Genomic DNA, 8,213 nt, shown 5'->3' on the forward strand with positions numbered 1-8,213 from the left:
ATAGTTGATCCAAAAAGAATGAAGTCCTTGACAACTTCAATCTTTTCTGCATTGATAAGAATGTTGTTTATTAGTCCAGTGGTGAGGATATTTGTTTTCTTGACATTGAGATGCAATCCATACCGTTGTTTTTAAATTGATTCAAATGTATGTCAACCCCTGTGTGTAGAGTAGGGCTGTGGCCTTTCAGAAGCAGATCACTAGGCCTGATTCCCAAAGGCACCACTGGGTGGGTTTCAGTTGCCAGCCTTTTGGTTAGCAGTCCAGCACTAACCATTTGTGCTGTCCAGAAACTCTTTCTGATTTCACTTCGGATCTTGAAATGGGAAATGAAAAGTACTAAGAGGAGGAGAGAAATCTGACTGGCGTTGGGGTGGATGGAAAGAAGATATAAAGGTCCTGAAAAGGGGGTTCAACTAGAAACAATTTGAAGAACTACAAAATCTTATATAATATGGATAAGGCACTAGACTAAAAGGTCTATTAAAAAAAATACTTTTTATTGTGAATTAAGTCAAGTTTTACAGAGCAGATCATCTGTTTCACATTCAACAAATCATACACTTTGCTTCATTAGATGGCTGCAATCTCCTCCATGCACCAACAGTTAACAGCATTTACCTCTATTCATTCCAACCATTGCATTCCTCCCTGTGTCTTCTGCCACCCCCATATTTAAATCCTCTGCTAACTTCCCTCCGGTTGTATATTGCCTACCCCACCAACCATGTCAACACGTGTCTACCCTCTAGCACATGTATAAAATAACACCATGCGTGGATATATAATCATTTAAACAACCACAGGGCATATTCTAGAAGCCAGTCTTCTGGCCACCAGCACACAGCCCTGAAATGTCCGCTTGAACCACAGGTTCAGTGGTTCAAATTCATCAGCCGCTCCCCGGAAACACTATGCAGAGTCTCTGTGAGTTGGAATGGACTCAATGGCACTTAATAACAACAAAGTTACCAAAATTTTCTTAAAATGTGTTATAGATAAAAGAGGGCACACACATAAGCTTTGTAGGGAAAATATTTAAATTCCAAAGAGGTGAAATTTCTGTGGCTGCCTTTGGAGGAAACCTATTTTAGGAAATTGATTTAAGCTCTGCAAGTGCTATTATTGTAATGTAAAAGTTGTCCATTTTAGCCAAACAAAGACTGTTTCTGTTTGTTCTTGGATAACTCAGACATGAACTATTTGCAAAACTTCCTTTGGTGCCAACACCCCTGGGGCATCAATGGATGCAAAGAGGATGTGTCCTCTCATCACCTTTGCTCCCATCCAGGGGTGCGCTAGGAGTCCTGGTGTGGTACTGTGGGTTAATACACTTGACTGAATAGTCAGTTTGAACCAGTTCAAACTCACCAGCCACTCCTTGGAAAGCCTATACAGGATCGCTATGGGTCGGAACCAACTCTAGGGCACTTAACAACAACAAAAGCAAGGGGTGCTATTAGTTGGGAATTGACTTGACAGTAGTGGATTTATGGGTTTTTTGGTTGTTATTTTGATCCACAAGGAGGCACAAGTCTGGGCCTCCAACCAGCAACCCCCTCCATGACAGCTTGTTGTTAGACCAACCGGGTGACCACAAGTGCACTGCAAAGAGGAAAGCCTGCACTAACCAAGAGAAATGTTGTCCTTTACTATTCTTAGCATATTTAGAGTTGTTTGGAAATTTATACTCTCATGATGGAAATAAATATTAGGATCCATTCTAGTAACTGAGTTATGTCATATCCTGTACTTTCAGAACAATGAGGAAGGTTAAAGAGGAAATCTAAATAAACATTCAAAATGATGAGAGCTTGAAACAATACTCATATACTAGCTCCAGAAGGAGGGGATCTTAGTAGCTAATGCCATCTTATTCCAAAAGACTTTTGTGGGCTCTAGGCACTTTTGCCTTTGTGGGCCCCTTCCTCCATAAATGAATATTACAAATTATAATTCAGAACGGCATTGGTATAAACAAAATTGTTGTTGTTGTTGTTGTTAACTGCCGTGGAGTCAGTTCTGACTCATAGCAACCCTGCACAGGGTTTCTGAGGCTGTAAATTTTTACGGGAGCAGAATGCCTCATCTTTCTCCCGCGGAACCACTGGTAGTTTCGAACTACTGACCTTGCGGTTCACAGCCGGATTCGTAACCACTATGCTACTATTACATATTAAATCATTTTCTTTGGCACTTAACAACAAGAATAAGACTAGTGTGGTCCCTGGCGCTGTTGCTACCATGCCTGGTGGATAAGGGATAGGAATGAAGAATGTGAATAAAATCTTAAATGGGTAGGTAGCACATGGCTGCTATAGGGTGTGAGCATGTTTGCAGATTAGTACTTCTGGGCCAAAATTAAAGTGAGCCCCAAATAAAAGTGAACAGAAAAAGGTAAAAATCATTCACTGCCCTCTCCTCATTCACCCAGGAGACAAGCTAAAATGTTAATCAGGTTACTGAGTGGGACCAATCTTCCCCACCCAGGAGACAAGCTAGAATGTTAATCAGATCACCAAATGGGACCAATACCCCTGGTTTTTCTACTGTCCTCACCCTAGCCCCTCCCTGACCCTGACCCCATATAAGCCCATGTTGTCCTCCATTCGGGGCTCAGAATCTGGATAAATTAGCTCCTCTGAGTCAGCCAGCTTAATAAAATCTGAAACTCTGCTTCACCTCTCCAAGTGGCCTGAGTTTCTTCGACCATGGATCAAGAACTGCTGTGACACTTTCCGGCACAGGGCTGTTGTGACACTCTTGAATCCAAAAGTGCTGCCACAAGAGTTCTCTAGAAGGCTCAAATAAGAATCAGTTATATATCAGTTTGTTCCCAGAAGTCACATACCCTATAATCTAGCGTGGAGAAAGCTCACTGCTATGGATTGAATTGTATCCTCCCAAAATATATGTGATATTGTGTGTGTTCCCCCCAAAATATGTGTTGTAAATCCTGTTTTTACACCTGTGGTTGGAGCCCTGGTGGCGTAGTGGTTAAGTACTTAGCTGCTAAGTATAAAGGTCTGTAGTTTAAACCCACCAGCTTCTCCATAGGAGAACAATGTCAAAGTAAGACGAGACAGTTTCTGTACAGATTTACAGCCTTAGAAACCTTATTGGGCAGTTCTATCTGTACTATGGAGTCCTGGTGTGACACTGTGGGTTAATGCACTGAACTGCAAGGTGGGTTTGAACCACAAGGTCAAGGGCAGCGATTCAAGCTCACCAGCCATCCTCAGAAACCCTATACAGGGTCACTATGGGCCAGATTTGATGGCACTTAGCAACAACAACAATTACAACTCTGTATTATAGGGTCTGTATGACTCATTGGCAACTTTTTGTTGTTATTGTTGTTGTTAATACCTGCAGTATAATCTCATTTGGGAATGGGTTTTCTTTGTTATGTTAATGAGACAGTATTAGTATAGTGTATATATTAAGCAAACAAGCCAGCAGAGATGGGGAAGACAGATACCATACCACATGAAGATCACCAAAGAGACAAGGAATGGAAGCTGAAGAGTCAAGGACCTTCTCTCAAAACTGCCAGAGAGAGAAGCCTTCCCGAGAACCAAAGAGTCCTGGGGTGGTGACATAGAAAAACTTCCTACTCAGACACTGCAGCACAAAAATCAAATGACAGTTATAGAGATTTTAAGGATTAGCACTGGACTGCTCACTTCAAGGTCGGTGGTTCAAACCCACCAGCTGTGCCTGGGAACCATTACACGGGGTTGCTATGAGTTGGCACTGACTCAGTGGCAGGTAACCACAACTTCAAGGCAGTAATTAAGAGTCCGGTGGTGCTGTAGGGTAAGTACTGAACTGTTAACCTCAAGGTCAGCAGTTCAAACTCACTAGTGGCTACACAGGAGAAAGATGAGGCTTTCTGCTCCAGTAAGGATTTACAGACTTGGAAACCTATTTTGTTGTTGTTAAGTGCTGTCAAGTTGGTTCTGACTCATAGCAACCTATAGGGTTTCTGAGGAGGGGGTGGTGAGCTTGAAATGGTGACCTTGCAGTTCAAACCAACTGTCCAGGAAACCTAGAGAGGGTCCCTGTGAGTTGGCAGTGATTTTGGTTTAAGGTAGTAATTATGATGAAACTGGCTGTATAGATAGGAAAAGGAGTCCTGATGTGGCACTGTGGGCTAATGTGCTGGATTGCAAGGGTGGTTTGAACTGCAAGGTCAGCGATTCAAGCTCACCAGCCATGCCTCAGAAACCCTATACAGGGTCACTATGAATTGGAGCTGACTCAATGGCACTTAACAACAGCAATAACAACAGGATTTCATAGGCCATTTAAGGATCTGAAGATTTGGAACTTTATTCTAAAGACAATAGGAAGCTATTGAAGAGATTTCTGCAGAAGTTAGGAGATCTGATTTGCATTTGAATAGATCACTCTGCCTGTGGTGAGGAGAATGGACTAGGTGAAGAAAACAGTGGCTATAGATTGGATCACATAGCAAGTATTCTAACAAAAGATGACAGTATTTTGGACCAGGTTGCTCTGGTAGCATAGTGGTTTTGCTTCGGGCTGCTAATCTCACAGTCAGCAGTTCGAAACTACCAGCTGTTCCATGGGAGAAAGATTATGTTTTCTGCTCCCATAAAGATTTACAGCTTCAGAAACCCTGTACAATAGTGCAGTGGAGTTAGAGACAACTGCAAGAAGGCGTGTGTAGATAAATCCTCATAGATGAAGACCAGGAATGTATTAATGACTCCTAGGTTTCTGCCTTAGGAGTCTGGTGTGGCGCTATGGGTTAATGCACTGGACTACAAAATCGGTTTGAAAATCAAGGTCAGTAGTTCAAACTCACCAGCTGCTCCTTGGAAACCTTATACAGGGTCACTGTGCATAAGGTCGCTATGGGTCGGTACCAACTCAGTGGCACCTAACAACAACAACAACAACAACATGGGTCAGAACAAACTCCATGGTACTTAACCATAACAACAACACAGCTTTCTGCCTTGAGCACTTATAAAAATGTTTGTTGTTGTGAAGTGCCATTGAGTTGGTTCCAACCCATAGTGACCTTGTATAGGGTTTCCAAGGAGCAGCTGATGAGCTTGAACCACCGACCTTGCAGTTCAAACTGTTTTGCAGTCTGGCGCATTAACCCAGAGCACCACACCAGGTAGGCCTATTTAAAATTGTTAGAAGTGACAAAAACAATTTCTACTTGGCTACTAATCAATGACAAGGCTTTCTGCTCCCGCAAAGATTTACAGCCTTGGAAACCTTATACAGGGTCGCTTTGAGTTGATATCAACTTGACAACGTTTAACATAACAACTAATCAATCAAAAAGTTAGCAGTTCAAACCCATCCAGTGGCATGGCCAAAGAAAGGCCTAGTAATCTGCTTCTATAAAGATTATAGCCAAAAGCCCTCTGTCGAACTCAGTTCTAGTCTGTACACATAGTGTCACCATAGATCTGAATCCACTTGATGGCAGTGGGCTTAGGGACAGTTTATGGTTTAAAAACCCGAAACCCAAAACAACCCACCCAATGAGTCGATTCCAAGTCATAGTGAGGCTACAGGACTGAGTCAAACTGCTCCTTAGTGTTTCCAAGATTGTCAGTCTTTCTTCCTCACAGTGGCTGCTGGGTTTGAATCACCAGTCTCTCAGTTAGCCACCCAAAGCTTAACCCACTGTATCACTGAAGGAGGGACACATATGAGGGAGGCCAGAGGACAGTGAGATCATGTTTAGAAACAAAAAAGCAATTTGCCATGAACACAATTCTGACTCAGGTTAACTCCATGTATTTCAGAGTAGAGCTAAGCTCCATGGGGTTTTCAAGGGCACTGATGTTTTGAAAGTAGATAGATATTAGACAATCAGGGTTTTGTTCCAAAGGGCCTCTGGGTAAATTTGAACTACCACCAACTTTTCACTTAGTAGATGAGCTCTTAACCATTTGTATCACCCAGGGGCTCCATGCATATTCAGAAGATAATGACTGCTACAGGAATCGGAACTCGAACCCTGGCAGTGTGACACTACAGCCTACACTCTTGTTTTTTGGTCATTATTTAGAGAATACTTTTATTAGTTTCTGTAATCAAACCCATGTAGATAAGACCTTACATATTTAATACAGTGCATTACCCCTGTACAAATGGTGGGAAAATTAAGATTAACGCTTCTAGATCACTATGGCTGTTAATTTCTGTACAATGCCAACTCAAAGCAGTACAACTGGGATATTTTTCCAAAGTTGACAGCACAGCTAAAGTTTCCAAATGTTGTTAAGTACCGTGGAGTCGGTTCCAACTCATAGGGACCCTGCACAGAGTTTCCGAGGCTATAAATCTTTACGGGTGCAGAAAGCCTCATCTTTCTCCCATGGAACAGCTGGTAATTTCAAACTGCCAACCTTGAGGTTAGCAGCCTGATTCGTAACCACTACGCTACCAGAGCTCCTTTATATATATCTATATTTATATAAAAAGACCAATTGCAGTGTTTGCATCTATAGCTTTTTCAGGTTCTGTAGTCATCTGAAAAAAATTATAGAGACATCCAGCACACTCCATTAAAAAAAGAAAGGAAAAAGTGTAAAACAAAACCTCAGAAAACAGCAAAGTTCCGTTACTATTGTGGTACCTGGCACCATTTTTTTTTTTTTTTTTAATTAGCTTCTCAATCATCATCTGGAAAGAAAACATCATAGCATAATGTCATTAAAACAGCCCTGATATAACACAGTCACTATTACATAAAGCAGGTACAAGATCTTTTATATTCACAGAGGTATGACACAGGATGGTCCTACATCAAAAATACTGGAAGATACAATTGTTGTTGTTGTTAAGTGCCGTCGAGTCGGTTCCGACCCACAGCGACCCTGTACAGGGTTTCCGAGGGTGTAAATCCTTACGGGAGTAGAAAGCCTTATCTTTCTCCCGCGGAGCGGCTGGTAGTTTCGAACCGCTGACCTTTAGGTTCGCAGCCCGATTCGTAACCACTACGCTACCAGAGCTCCTATTAAGAAGACATTATTAGAGACTTGCTTCTACTTTCCAAGAGCCTACACTCTTCACACTAAATGTTGTCACTGTTCATCCCTAGGATGGCTAAAGAAAAGGAAATATCACTAAAGCAAAAATCCACTGCCAGCAAGTCCATTCCAACTGACAATGAGCCTATAAAACAGTAAAAGTGCTCCATAGGTTTTCAGAAAGTATAAACCTTTTTGGGAGCAGGCAGCCTCATCTTTCTCCCATGGTTCAGCTAGTGGGTTTGAACCACCAACCTTGTGGTTAGCAGTCCAATGCTTAACACACAGTGTCAACAGGGCTCCTTGGAAATATCGATAGTATGGTATTAAAATATTCAATTAGCTTAAGCCACTTTGTTTTGTCTTCTGAATACTCTACCCACCCCAAAGAGTGGGTATCTCTTCCGTGATAATTAGTTTTAAATCTCAACTTGGTCTTGTTATGGTCTTGTTACTCAATTAAAACATTTGAACATTAAAACATTTGTTGTTGTTAAGTGTCTTAGAGTCGGTTACTATTCATAGTGACCCTGTATAGAGTTTCTGAAGCTGTAAACCTTTGCGGCAGCAGAAAGCCTCATCTTTCTCCTGAGGAGTGGCTGGTGGGCTCAAACTTCCAACCTTGTAGTTTGCAGTCCAGTGCTTATCCTATCGAGTCACCGCACTCCCATTAAAGCATTGTTGTTGTTGTTAAGTGCTGTTGACTTGGTTCTGACTCACAGGGACCATGCATAGGGTTTATGAGGAGAGGATAGTGAATTTGAACTGCCGACCTTGCAGTTTAAATGGACCTTAAAGTCGAGTGCTTATTCTATAGTGCCACACCAGTACTCCATTAAAGCATTAGCATCTGGATTGTCCATCCATACTTGCTTCTCTCTCTAGCTTCTTCATCTCACCTCTTCCTTTTCCAACCTCCAGAAGTCCTAGAGACTTTGCTTCCAAAATTTAATCTTGTATCCCTTTACTTCTCCTTCCTTTTCACCACCACCACCATAGTCCACAATAAATTTTATTGTCGTTTCATTTTCCACAATGCTATAAGCACAACATGAGCAGTAACCACATCTGTGCTACACACCTCTGCAATCCCCAGGGTCTAGCAGTTCACAGGCATCCAATAAATCGTTGTCCAATAATGAATGACACTGGTTTGTAGATTAGTCTCCTCTAAGTGAATAAACA

Source organism: Chrysochloris asiatica, unplaced genomic scaffold (assembly GCF_000296735.1).
Source record: "Chrysochloris asiatica unplaced genomic scaffold, ChrAsi1.0 scaffold00086, whole genome shotgun sequence".
Classification (NCBI taxonomy): domain Eukaryota; kingdom Metazoa; phylum Chordata; class Mammalia; order Afrosoricida; family Chrysochloridae; genus Chrysochloris; species Chrysochloris asiatica.